This window comes from Elephas maximus, chromosome 9 (assembly GCF_024166365.1).
Source record: "Elephas maximus indicus isolate mEleMax1 chromosome 9, mEleMax1 primary haplotype, whole genome shotgun sequence".
Taxonomy (NCBI): Eukaryota; Metazoa; Chordata; class Mammalia; order Proboscidea; family Elephantidae; genus Elephas; species Elephas maximus.
This window is the reverse complement of record NC_064827.1, coordinates 110354477-110369359: the sequence shown is the minus strand read 5'-3', so window position 1 is coordinate 110369359 and position 14883 is coordinate 110354477.

Here is a 14883-nt window from a genome sequence, read left to right as displayed (position 1 = left end):
TATGAGTCAGAATCGACTCGAAGGCACTGGGTTTGGTTTTGGTTTGGTTTGGTGTACATAGAGCAGAGCTTTTAACTTTTAATGTTGAGGTACCAGTAGGGTCTCCCATTGATCCACCCAACCTCTTATAGTACTGCATTATGATCTTTGTTTCAACCCTATTAATGTCCACTTTATTCATTTGCTTTTTTAATAGTCTAAAGATTTCTCCCCTGCTGAGACAAGTCCTTTTACTCTCCCCTTTATCTTTTCCCACTTTCTTATGAATCACCCTTATTTTCTCAGCATCTGTAAGGCCCATAAGGGAAAGCTGAGATAACATTCAGTAAGGGTTCTTGAACCCATTGATTTTGCAGTAGTAAGTGTCCAGGCAAATGGGGCTCCCGTAATCACAGTATTTACCATAACGTGGGTAAGGGACTTATATTCAGTAGATGAATATCCTGATCATCTTAAATGCAGCTCAAAATGATTTGCATATGTACATAAAAAAATCAGCCACTTAATCTGGGGTGCTCCACTTGGGATTTATAGGTGGAGAAGGACAATCTTCCTTTTCAAGGTAAATTCCCTTTACAGAGGCTATTATCCAGTCCACCAGCTTAGATGTCCACTCAGGAATAACCTGTTCTGTGTCTGGATCATGCCTGGCCATCTGTGATTGTTCAATAGTGAACTGTGGGTCCTCCCTCAACCTAAATATCCTGCAGCATTCAAACTCAAGGATACTTCCCATAAATTTGTCACCTTACAATCCATTTTAGTAAAGGTTTTAGGAAGCCCATGATACCAGTCCACAAAATAAGACAACTGCTTCACACTGTGCCCTGCTTTCAGTAGTTTCTTGGACTTGCCCTCTCCCCCCTTGCTCTACCTTCTTGGTGACTAGAGGTCATAGAGGTGCTGTCTGTTGTCCCAGCATAACTTTTCCCTTTGATGGCAACCCTGATTTTAGCAGGCGTAGTTCAAACCAGGCAAAATTTGAGCTTGGCCCAGTATTAGAATCTGCCCCATGAGTCTTTTTCTTTCATTTTAGCTGTTACAGATACAAGAACCAAAGTATTATATATTTAGCTTTTTTTTTTTTTTTTTTCATTTCTATATGTATCCAGTAAGCCAACTCCTTGGGAGTTAGGTCTACCACTTCTAAATTCCACAGGTGACTTTTATCTCTAGTAACTGATTGCAACACAGCTGTAGTTCCATACCATGCATGACTAGGAAGCCATTTAGGAACCAAAAGTTTATCAACCACTTCCCTCTCATTTTTTTCTCTTCCCAAAGCACATGGGTTGTTCTCCTGACACAACTATGAAGAGTTTGGGGCCAACTGTGAAGTTAACCAGTTATCCAGTTTAGAGGATACAGTCCCCAAGACTGCCCTCATTTTTGGCACTAATTGCAAATCTGGAGAGTTCTCAAAACAATCCTCAAGTTCAGTAATTCACTAGAAGAACTCACAGAATTTATTGAAAGCTAATATACTTATGGTTAAAGTTTATTACAGGAAAAGAATACAGATTAAAATAAGCCAGAGAGAGAGAGATGCATAGGACAGTGTGCAGGAGAGCTTTCATTATCCACTCCCTGTGGGGTCAGGACCCTGTGAAATCAGGACATAATGCTCCCTGTCACAGTTGATGTGTGACAATATGCATGGAGTGTAGCCAACCATGGAAGCTCACCTGAGCTTCAGTGTCCAAAGGTTTTCTTGGGGTGCCAATACATAGATATAACTGATTGGTAGATTTCCCACATGGTTAATTTCAGTCTCCAAGTCAGCTGATACCATGTGACTCAAATCTCCTACCCTAAGTCACATTGTTAGGACTATCCAGTATGATACAAGGTTTCCAGGCAAGCAAAGACACTCCTATCAGGCATAACATTCTAAGGGCCTAGAGATTTCCTCTCATAACCCAATGGCAAAGGCCAGTCTTCCTTTTTGGCCAAGGCCAAATTCTCTATTACATGAAAACATGGAGATTAAGTGTGTGTGTGTGTGTGTGTGTACACTTTCCATGGTCTGTTGGGCAGTATATATGTACATACTGCCCAACAAGCCATGGAAAGTATTGATGCTAGAGATTACTAAAAAAAATGGCCCACTCTTCTCACCCTACAAGTAAGCTTAAAGTTGGCAAGTCCCACCCATACCCTATATTAGTTGGCATTTTAACCTCCCAGTCTTAATGATCACTCCATCTGAAATAAACAGAGATCTAACAAAAACCTCTAGCATGAAAGAAAGAGTTCAAAACAAGCTAAGGAGAAGAAAGAAAAAGAAAAACAACTTAGAGGAATGAAATAATGCAGTAAGAAGAAAACTCCATTCCCTAAAAAAAAAAAAAAATAGCATGGTTAGAAAATACTGTTGAGGAAATTTCTCAAAATTAGAGAAAAAAAGAAAGACAAAGATACAAAATGGGAGAGAAAAGAGAGGTAAATTAGAGAAATAATCCAAGAGGTCTGTGATGGTTAAGATTGTGTGTCAACTTGCCTGGGCCATGATTCTGTGTGTTTTGGCAGTCATATAATGTGATCACTTCCTTGTTGAGATCTGATATGTGATCACCCCCATGATGCGATTTACCGTGAGTAGCCAATCAGTTGAAAGGGAGTTTCCTTATGACTAAAGGGGCACACCAGCCCTGGGGCAAAGACTAGAAGGCAGGAGGGGACAGGAAAGGTGGTAATAAGGAACCCAAGGTTGAGAAGGGAGAGTGTTGACATGTCGTGGGGTTAACTGATGTCATAAAACAATATGTGTACTAACTGTTTAATGAGAAACTAGTTTGTTCTGCAAACTATCATCTAAAGTACAAATTTTTTTAAAAAAAAAGGAAGTCTCCTTGGGTGTGTGGCCTGCATTGAATATAAGGGGACATTTTGTCAAGGCTGGGGACTTTTTGCACCAGCTGGATCCTGCATCTGGCTCCTGTTCATCTGACCTCTGGTTCATGGGACTTGAGCTAGCAGCTTACCTGCAGTCTTGCCTGCCGATCTTGGGATTCATCAATCTTCACAGCCTGTGAGCAAGAGCCCTGCTACCGTGGGTTCACCAGCCCCTGTGGCTCCACGAATCAGGAGAAGCCTCTATCCTGACCCACAGACTTGGGACATTCCAGCCTCTACAACCACATGAGTCATTTCCTTGATATAAATCTCTATATATTTATACGCTTTACTGGTTTTGCTTCTCTAGAGAACTTAGCCTAGGACATTTGGTACCGAGACTGGTTCTAGAGAAACAAAATTGTAAGAATGGGTTTTCTAAATTGGTTCTCAAGTCTGGTTAGTCTTAAAGATGTTGACGACTCTGGTGTGGGATGGCAATACAAATATGCAAAATATTGCCACCAATGCATTAAGTATTGGTGAAAGGAGGGGCTCTAGGTCAACACGTGTGATATCTATCTACACTTTCGTCTTCATGAGAAGTATAAGGAAGCTAGTTGGTTGGTCATACGTTCACTAGACAAACTGGTGAAAGAAAGAGATGTGCTCAGGCTTCAGAGTCAAAGCTCATGTGCCGCATAAATGACCTCAGTTTCCACTTGCGCTTTGAAAAAAAGCCTTATTTCTTGTAGTAACAGAGCTGAAATTACCGACAACCAAACCAGAGCCTTATCGTAAGAGTGGCTGAATTACAATGCCAACTGAATTGCCAACCTTCAGTGGAGTCGGAAGTTAAAGTGAGGGCATTGATTGGGAAGAAATGGGATCCTAAAATTTAGGATGGAGACATATGGGCAGATAATCAGGAAGCTGGACACACTCGAGCCCCTAAATTCCGTTGAATCACTCCAGCCAACAGAACCACTCCCATCTGAAGAGATTACTCCATGTTTGTCTGCTAAACCACCCTGACAAGTAAAAACATTAGCCCTTCCACTCCCATTTAATGAGATTAGCCCAGCTGCATCTAAAGAGCCCTTGTCTGAGTCATTGCCTAGGCATGCCTGAGGCGGATACTTTACAAGACAATGCTGAATATTCTCAAAAAACAATTCCACACTACCGATACTGGCTTCTAGGCTATGTGAGACCAAGTTTTGCCATCCTTGCTTCCAATGAGCATTCTAGATTTGTTTGTTTTTCTGGCAGTCCATGCTATAGTCAATATTCTTTGCAAACACCATAATTCAAAGTTGTTAATTCTCCTTCAGTCTTCCTTATTCATTGTCCAGCTTTCACATGCATATGAGGCGATTGAAAACACCATGGCTTGGGTTAGGCACACCTTAGTCCTTAAGGTAACATCTTTGGTTTTTAATACTTTAAAAAGATCTTTTGCAGCAGATTTTCCCAATGCAATGCATCCTTTGATTTCTTGAGCTGCTTCCATGGCCGTTGATTGTGGATCCAAGTAAAATGAAATCCTTGACAACTTCGGTCTTTTCTCCATTTATCATCATGTTGCTTATTGGTCCAATTGTGAGGATTTATGTTTTCTTTATGTTGAGGTGTAATTCATACTGAAGGCTATAGTCTTTGATCTTCATCAGTAAGTACTTCAAGTCCTCTTCACTTTCAGCAAGCAAGGTAGTGTCATCTGCATAACACAGGTTGTTAATGAGTCTTCCACCAATCCTGATGCTGTGTGCTTCATATAGTCCAGCTTCTCAGATTGTTTGCTCAGCATACGGACTGAATAAGTATGGTGAAAGAATACAACCCTGACACACGCCTTTCCTGACTTTAAACCACACAGTATCCCCTTGTTTTATTTAAATGGCTGCCTATTGGTCTAAGTACAGGTTCCTCAAGAACCCAATTAAGTGTCCTGAAATTCCCTTTTTTTGAAGTGTTATCCATAATTTGTTATCACTCACACAGTCGAATGTCTTTGCATAGTCAATAAAACACAGGTAGACATCTTTCTGATACTCTGTATTTTCAGCCATAATCCATCTGATGTCAGCAATGATATCCCTTGTTCCATGTCTTCTTCTGAATCGGCTTGAATTTCTGGCATTTCTCTGTTGATGTACTGCTGCAACCACTTTTGAATGATCTTCAGCAAAATTTTACTTGAGTGTGATATTAATATTGTTCAATAGTTTCCACATTCTGTTGGGTTCCCTTTCTTTGGAATGGGTAAAAATATGCATCTTTTCCAGATGGTTGGCCAGATAGCTGTCTTCCAAATTTCTTGGCATAGACTGGTGAAGACTTCCAGTGCTGCATCCATTTGTTGAAACATCTCAATTGGTATCCCTTCAGTTTCTGGAGCCTTGTTTTTCGCCAATGCTTTCAGTGCACCTTGGACCTCTTCCTTCAGTACCATCGGTTCTTGATCATATGCTACCTCCGGAATTGGTTGAACATCGACCAGTTCTTTTTGGTACAGTGACTGTGTGTATTCCTTCTATCTTCTTCCTCTTTTTTTTTAAATTGTGCTTTAGGTGAAAGTTTACAACTCAGGTTAATTTCTCATGCAACAATTTATATACATATTGCTTTCTGACTTTAGTTGCAATCCCCATAATGTGACAACACACTCCCCCTTTCTACTCTGGTACCCTGTGTCCATTTAACTGGTTCCCGTCCCTTCCTGCTACCGGACAAGAGCTGTCCATTTGGTCTTGTGTATCTGATTGAACTAAGCAGCACACTCCTCGTGTGTATTATTTTTTGTTTTATAGTCCTGTCTAATCTTTGTCTGAAGAGTGGGCTTCCAGAATGGTTTCAGTTCTGGGTTAACAGAGTGTCCCAGGTCCATAGTTTCAGGAGTTCATCCAGTCTCTGCCACATCCTTAAGTCTGGTCTTTATATGTGAATTTGAGTTCTCCTCCACACTTTTCTCCTGCTAGCTGGGACTCTCTGTTGTGTTCCCTGTCAGGGCGGTCATTGGTGGTAGCCAGGCACCATCTAGTTCTGGTCTCAGGCTGATGGCGTCTCTTGTTTATATCATCCGTTAGTCTCATGGGCTAATACTTTCTTGTGTCTTTGGTGCTCTTCATCCTCTTTTGCTCCAAGTGGGATGGGACAAATCGATGCATCTTATATGGCTGCCCATAAGTTTTTAAGACCCCAGACACCACTCACCAAAGTGGGATTCGGAACATTTTCTTAAAAAAACTTTGTTATGCCAAATGACCTACACATCCCCCAAAACTGTGGTCTCCAGTCCCCAGCCCCAGCTACTCTGTCCCTCAATGTGTTTGGATGTGTCCAGGAAACTTCTTATCTTTTGCTTTGGCCCAGTTGTGCTGACTTCCCCTGTATTTTATGATGGCCTTCTCTTCACTGAAGTTAATCCTTGTCTACTATCTAGTGAGTTCCTCTCTCTCTCCCTCCCCACCCTGGTAACCATCAAAGAATGCTTTTTTCTTTGTTAAACCTTTTCTTGAGTTCTTAAAACTGTGGTCTCATATAATATTTGTCCTTTTGTGACTGGCTAATTTCACTCACATAATGCTCTCCAGATTCATTCATGTTGTGAGATGTTTCATGGATTCATCATTGTTCTTTATAGTTGCATAGTATACCATTGTGTGCATATACCATAGTTTATCCATTCATCTGTTGATGGGTACCTAGGTTGTTTCCATCTTTTTGCTATTGCAAACAATGCTACAATGAACATGGGTGGGCATATGTCTATTTGTGTGACAGCGCTTATTTCTCTAGGATATATTTCTAGGAATGGGATTGCTGGATTGTATGGTACTTCTATTTCTAGCTTTTTAAAGAAGCATCAAATCATTTTCCAAAGTGGTTTTACCATTTTACATTCTCACCAGCTGCATAAGTGTTCCAATTTCTCCACAACATCTCCAATATTTATTATTTTGTGTTTTTTAGATTAGTGCCAGCCTTGTTGGGGTGAGATGGTACCTCATTGTAGTTTTGATTTGCTTTTCTCTATGGCTATGATCTAGAGCATTTCCTCATGTGTCTGTCAGGTGCCTGAATGTCTTTTTTGGTGAAGCATCTGTTCATCTTTTGCCCATTTTTTAATTGAGTTTGTTGTTAAGGTGTTGCAGTATCTTGTAGATTTTAAAGATTAGACCCTTATCAGATATGTCATAGCCAAAATTTTATTCCCAGGTCGTAGGTTCTCTTTTTACTCTTTTGATGAACATAATTGTTTGATTTTTAGGAGCTCCCAGTTATCAGTTTCTCTTCTGGCATTTGTGCATTGTTAGTTATGGTTTGTATATTTTTTTTGCCATGTATTAGGGCTCCTTATTTTTTCTTCCATGATCTTTATCGTTTTAGATTTTATATTTAAGTCTTTGGTTCATTTCGAGTTAGCTTTTGTGTGTGGTGTGAGTTATGGGTCCTGTTTCTTTTTTTTTGCAGATAAATATCCAGCTTTGCCAGCACCATTTGTTAAAGAGACTGTCCTTTCCCCATTTAACGGACTTTGGGTGTTTCTGAAATATCAGCTGCTCATAGGTGGATGGATTTGTGTCTGGGTTTTCAATTCTGGCCCATTATACCTTGGTGGTATAATTGGTTCTACAATCAGGTAGTGTGAGGCCTCCCACTTTGTTCTTCAGTAATGTTTTACTTATTTGGGGCCTCTTCCTTTTCCATATGAAGTTTGTGATTTGTTTTTCTACCTCATTAAAAAATGCCGTTGGAATTTGATTTGGGATTGCATTGCATCTGTAGCTTGCTTTGGGTAGAATAGATATTTTCACAATGTTGAGTCTCCCTATCCACGAGCATGGCATGTTTTTCTCTTATGTAGGTTACTTCCATCTTCTTTTGATGCTTCCTACATCGTTTGGTATTCTCCCCGTGGAATCCTTCAATGTTGCAACTCGAGACTTGAACTTTTTCTTCATTTCTTTCAACTTGAGAAATGCTGAGCATGTTCTTCCCTTTTGGTTTTCTAACTCCAGGTCTTTGCACATTTCATTATCATACTTTACTTTTCTTCTTGAGATGCCCTTTGAAATCTTCTTTTCAGCTCTTTTACTTCATCATTTTTTCTGTTTTAGCTACTCTATGTTCAGGAGCACTTTTCAGAGTCCCTTCTGACATATACGTTGGTCTTTTCTTTCTTTCCTATCTTTTTAATGATCTCTTGCTTTTTTCATGTATGATGTCCTCGATATCATCCCACAACTTGTCTGGTCTTCAGTCATTAGTGTTGAATATGTCAAATCTATTGTTGAGATGGTCTCTAAATTCAGGTGGGATATACTCAACGTCATACTTTGGCTCTTGAGACTTGTTTTAATTTTCTTCAACTTGCATATGAGCAATTGATGGTCTTTTCAACAGCCCCCTCACCTTGTTTTGACAGATGATATTGAGCTTTTCCATTGTCTCTTTCCAAAACAGTAGTCAATTTGATTCTTGTGTATTCCATTTGGCAATGTCCATGTGTATAGGCACCATTTATGTTGCTGAAAAAAGATATTTGCAATGAAGAAATACTTGGTCTTGTGAAATTCTATCATGCCATCTCCAGCATCATTTCTATCACTAAGGCCATATTTTCCAACTACCAATCCTTCTTCTTTGTTTCCAACTTTTTGCATTCCAATCACCAGCAATTATCAATGCCTCTTGATTGCATGTTTGATCAATTTCAGACTGCAGAAGTTGGTAAAAATATTGTTTCTTCATCTTTGGTCTTAGTGGTTGGTGAATAAATTTCAATAATAGTGTTATTAGGCATATGGATTTTAACCTATCACTGACAGCACTGTTCCTCAGGATAGATCTTGAAATGTTCTCTTTGACCATGTATGCAGTGCTGCTCCTCTTCGATTTGTCATTGCTGGCATAGTAGACCATATAATTGTCTGATTTAAAATGGCCAATACCAGTCCATTTCAGCTCACTAATGCTCACGATATTGATGTTTATGTGCTCCATTTCATTTTTGACAGTCTCCGATTTTCTTACATTCATACTTCGTACATTCCATGTTCCAATTATTAATGGATATTTGCAGCTGTTTCTTCACATTTTGAGTCATGCCACATCAGCAAATGGTCCTCCATCCACATCATTAAGGTCAACTCTACTGTGAGAAGGCAGCCCTTCCCCAGCCGTATTTTGAGTGCCTTCCAACCTGAGGAGCTCATCTTCCAACACGATATCAGACATGTTCTGCTGCTATTCATAAGCTTTTCACTGGCTAGTTTTTTTTTCAGAAGTAGACTGCCAGGTCTTTCTTCCTAATCTCTCTTACTCTGGAAGCTCAGCTGAAGCCTGTCCACCATGGGTGACCCTGATGGTGTTTGAATATTGATGGCATAACTTCCAGCATTACAGCAACACACAAACCCCCAGAGTACAATAAACTGACAGACCTGTGGGGGTTCCAACCTTTGGCTCCCCATAATTCATATCCTTCCAGCATGCAAAACACATTCACCCTGTATGATCATCCAAAAAGTGTTAAATCAACCTTAAGTTCAAAATTTCATCTTCTAAACCATCTAAATCAAGTATGGGTGAGACATTAGGCATATTTCATCCTGGGGCAAAACTCCTCTACATCTGTGAACCTGTGAAATCTAGAATACCAGTTATCTGCTTCCAAAGTACAATGGTGGAACAGGCCCAAGTTTGTCATTTCCATTACATATGGGAGAAATTGGAGGTAAAGAAGAAATAAGAGGCACCAAGCACATCCACAACCCAGAAGAGCAAATTACATCAGCTCTCAAGGCTTGAAAATAATCCTCTGTTCTCTGGGATCATCTGGACAGTGGCCTGGTCCTCCACACTCTGAGTGTTGGCCAGGTTCTCTGGTTTCTAGGTGGAGGCCATTGGCCCTCGGCTTCAGCCCCACATTCTAGGCCCATTGGGAAGGCAACTCAGGTCCCTGGACTTTGGGTGACCCCATTCTCCTAGTCCACCTGAGTGGCAACCCCACTCCCTCAGCCCTGGCAGGCTCTGTTCTCCTGCCCCTTGGTCGCAGCCCCATCCCCTCTGCTTTGGGTGGCAAATCCATCCTCAACCTTAGGGCACCACAGCCCCACACTCCAGAACAGAGTTGGTGTAGATTTAACTGTCTGAAACCTAGGAGGACCTGGCTCCACCCTTTGAAACCCAGGAAGTTGTGGCTCCATCCTTCGAAACCTAGGAGACCTTGACTCCACCTTTTAAAACGTAGGAAGCTGTGCCTCCACCCTTTGATACTGAGGCAGCCCTGCCTCCCTGCTCCTTCCAACAATTCTAATGATCTTCAAGCTGCTCCAGCAATGGTCCTTTTCTTTTCCTAGAGGATAACAGATGTAGCTCCTGTGGCCTGCTTCCTATAGTTAGGATTCTAAGAGGAAGATAGCTTTTCTTCCTTTCACCCTATCTCTGTTCCCTTCCGTCTAAACTGATGGGTTTTCTGCTGTGGTAGTTGGTTAGATCCATCAGTCACAGGTTTAATCTCTTTAACAAAAGATTGAGTCACCAAGTCCTTGGTGAGGATTTTAGGGCATATGTCCTTAGTTTGTACAACAAAATTTTCCAAATCTTTAAGTTCTGGTTTCTTTTAGCATGGCTCATTTTTAAGTCCATCTCTTTTGTCTCTCATTTTACAATGAACAGCAAGCAGAAACCATGCGGTCCCTTTAAGATCTTGCTTGGAAATCTCCTCAACCAAATATTCAAGTTCATCATTTACAAGTTCTACCTTCCATGAAATAATTGAACATAATTCAGACAAGTTCTTTGCCACTGCATAAAAACCATCCCCTTTCTCCATTGTCCAATAACATATTCATTGTTTCCTTTTAAAGCCTAACCAGAAGCACATTTAACATCCATGAAACAATTGAACATAATTCAGACAAGTTCTTTGCCACTGCATAAAAACCATCCCCTTACTCCATTGTCCAATCACATATTCATCAATTCCTTTTAAAGCCTAACCAGAAGCACATTTAACATCCATGAATAGCAACATTCTGTTGATGGCCTCATATGTACTCTCTATATGAAGATAGAGACTTTCTCTATGGGCTGTCCTCACTTCCTTCTGGGCCCTCACCAGAATTGCTTTGGACATCCATAACTCTTACCAACAGCTTCTTCAAGGTAATCTAGGCTTTTATTACTATTGTCATTAGGTGCCAATTGAGTCAGCTCTGACTCATAGTGACTCTGTGTACAACAGAACAAAACACTGCTCAGTTCTGTGCCATCCTCCGAATCTGCTATTCATTAGGTTTTCATTGGCCAATTTTTAAAGAAGATCACCAGGCCTTTCTTCCTAGTCTCTTAGTCTGAAAGCTCCACTGAGCTGTGGGTGACTCTGCTGGTATTTGACATACCAGTGGCATAGCTTCCAGCAACATGGATGCCACCACAGTACAATAAACTGACAGACAAGTGGCAATTAGGCTTTTACTGTTAGGCACCTTAAAACTCTTTCAACCTCCACTTATTACCCAATTCCAAAACCACTTCCACGTTTTAGATATTTGTTAGAGCAGCACCCCACTCCTGGAACCAAATTCTGTGTTAGTTATCTAGTGCTCCTATAACAAAAATAACACAAATGGGTGGCTTTAACAAGCAGAAATCTCTCAGTTTAGGGAAACTAGAAGTCCAAATTCAGGGTGCCATTCTAGGGAAGACTTTCTCTCTCTGTTGACTCTGGGGGAAGATCCTTCTCTCTTTTCAACTTATATTTCTTGGTTCCTTGCAAATCTTCATTTGGTTTGGCATCTATCTCACCTCATCTCTGCTTCCTTCCTGCTTGCTTAATCTGCTCTTTTAAATCTCAAGGGAGATTGACTCAAAACACATCCTACACGAATACTGCCTTATTATCATAATAAAGAAACCCCTATTTCCAAATGGAATTATAACCACAGGTATAAACAGAAACGAAAACTGTTGCTGTTGAGTGTATTCTGACCCTATAAGACAGAGTAGAATTATGCCATAGGGTTTCCAAGGAGTGGCTGGTTGATTTGAATTGCTGACCTTTTTTTTTTTTAATTGTGTTTTAAGTGAAACTTTACAAATCAAGTCAGTCTCTCATACAAAACCTTACATACACCTTGCTATATACTCCTAGTTGCTCCCCCCTAATGAGACAGCACATTCCTTCTCTCCATCCTGTGTTTCCATGTCCATTCAGCCAGCTTCTGTCCCCCTCTGCCTTCACATCTCCGCTCCAGACAGGAGCTGCACACATAGTCTCATGTGTCTACTTGATCCAAGAAGCCCACTCCTCACGAGTATCATTTTCTTATAGTCCAGTCCAATCCCTGTCTGAAGAGTTGTCTTTGGGAATGGTTCCTGTCTTGGGCTAACAGAAGGTCTGGGGACCATGCCCTCTGGGGTCCATCCAGTCTCAGACCATTAAGTCTGGTCTTTTTAGGAGAATTTGGGGTCTCCATCCCACTGCTCTCCTGCTCCTTCAGGAATTCTCTTTTGTGCTCCCTGTCATGGCAGTCATTGGTTGTAGCCAGGCACCATCTAGTTCTTCTGGTCTCAGGCTGATGCAGTCTCTGATTTATGTGGCCCATCCTGACTCTTGGGCTCACACTTACCTTGTGTATTTGGTGTTCTTCATTCTCCTTCGCTCCATGTGGGTTGAGACCAATTGTTGCAACTTAGATGGCCACTTGCTAGCTTTTAAGACCCCAGATGCCACTGTCCAAAATGGGATGCAGAATGTTTTCTTAGTTTTTTTTATGCCAATTGACCTAGATGTCCCCTTAAACCATGGTCCCCAAAGCCCCAGCCCTGCTACACTGACCTTTGAAGCATTCGGTTTTTTCAGGAAACATCTTTGCTTTTGGTTTAGTCCAGTTGTGCTGACCTCTCCTGTATTGTGTGTTGTCCTTCCCTTCACCTGAATTAGTTCTTGTCTACTGTCTAATTAGTGAATCCCCCTCTCCCTGTCTCCCTCCCTTTCCCCTCTCGTAACCATCAAAGAATATTTTTTCTCTGTTTAAACTATTTCTTGAGTGGTCTCATACAATGTGTGTCCTTTTGCAACTGATTAATTTTACTCAGCATAATGCCTTCCAGATTCCTCCACGTTATGAAATGTTTCACAGATTCATCATTGTTCTTTATCCATGCACAGTACTTCATTGTGTGAATGTACCATAATTTATTTATCCATTCATCCGTTGATGGGCACCTTGGTTGCTTCCATCCTTTTGCTATTATAAACAGTGCTGCAATGAACATGGGTGTGGATATATCTGTTCATGTGACAGCTCTTAATTCTCTCGGATATATTCCAAGGAGTGGGATTGCTGGATCATATGGTAGTTCTATTTCTAGCTTTTTAAGGAAGCACCAAATCCATTTCCAAAGTGGTTGTACCATTTTACATTCCCACCAGCAATGTATAAGTGTTCCAGTCTCTCCAACATTTATTATTTTGTGTTTTTTGGATTAACGCCAGGCTTGTTGGAGTGAGATGGAATCTCATTGTAGTTTTGATTTGCATTTTCTAATGGCTAATGATCGTGAGCATTTCCTCATGTATCTGCTAGCTACTTGAATGTCTTCTTTAGTGAAGTGCCTGTTCATATCCTTTGCCCATTTTTTAATTGGGTTATTTGTTGTTGAGTTTTTGCATGAACTGCCGACCTTTTGATTAGCGGCTCAATGCTAAACCACTGTGCTACCAGGGCTCCCACCACAGGTATAGGGGTTAGGATTTACAACACCTATTTTTGGAGGGCACAATTCAATCCATAATGGGGGGCATTGAGTTTATGTTAATGGTGGTAGAATAATTTGGAAAAGCATAGTGATATTGGTTTCACAACATAAAGAATGTAATCAATGTCCCTGAATTACACATATTGAATATGTTGAATTGGTGAATGTTTTGGTGTGTATATTCTCACAATAAAAAATGTTTAAAAAAAGAATTAACACAATTTTGTATAATCTCTTCTAGAAAATAGAAGAGGGAACACTTCCCAACTCATTGTATGAGGGCAGTAGTACCCTGATACCAAATCCAGACAAAATGAGTATGGAAAGAAAAAAGAGAGAGCAGGAAGAAGGAAGGAAGGAAAGGAGGGAGGGAGAAAAGAAGGAAGGAAGCTACAGACCAATATCGCTCATGTAATTAAATGCAAAAATCCTCAACAAAATATTATCAAGCCAATTTCAACAATGTATAAAAAGAGTTATACTCCATACCAAGGGGAATTTATTTCAAATATACAAATCTGGTTCAAAATTTTTTTAAATCAATGTAATCTACTATATCAACCAGTTGTTGTTCTTGTGTGCTGTTGAGTTGATTCCAACTCACAGTGACCCTATATGACAAAGTAACTGCCCCACAGGCTCTCCTGGGCTGTAAGCTCTATTGGAGCAGATCAGCAGGTCTTTTCTCCTGTGGAGCAGCTGATAGATTTGAACCACCAACCTTTTGGTTAGCAGCCAAGTGCTTAACCATTGCACCACCAGAGCTCCTCATCAACAAGCTAAAGATGAAAAATAATACGTTATATCAACTGGCACAGAAAAGTCATTTGACATAATCCAACCCTTATTCATGATAAGAACTCTCAGCAAGTTAAACATAGAGGCTGCTATGTTAACTCGATAAAGGTTATGGAAAACTTACAGGTGACAGTATGCTAATGGTGAAAGACTGAATATTTTCCCCTTTATATCAGGAAAAAGGCAAGGGTTTCTAGTCTTATTCAACATAGTATTTGAAGTTTTACCACTGAAGTAAGTTTAAAAAAAAAAAAAAAGGCATAGGAGATACGAAAGGAAATAATAAAACTCTCCCTATTTGCATATCACATGATTTCCTGTGTAGAAGATCAGAAGTAATATATCAAAACTCCTAGAACTATCAGTGAGTACAGCACATTCTTAGGATACAAGATCAATGCTCAGAAATCGATTTCATTTCTACATAATAACAAAATACATGTCAAAACCAAAATTAACAGCTCAATACCATTTATA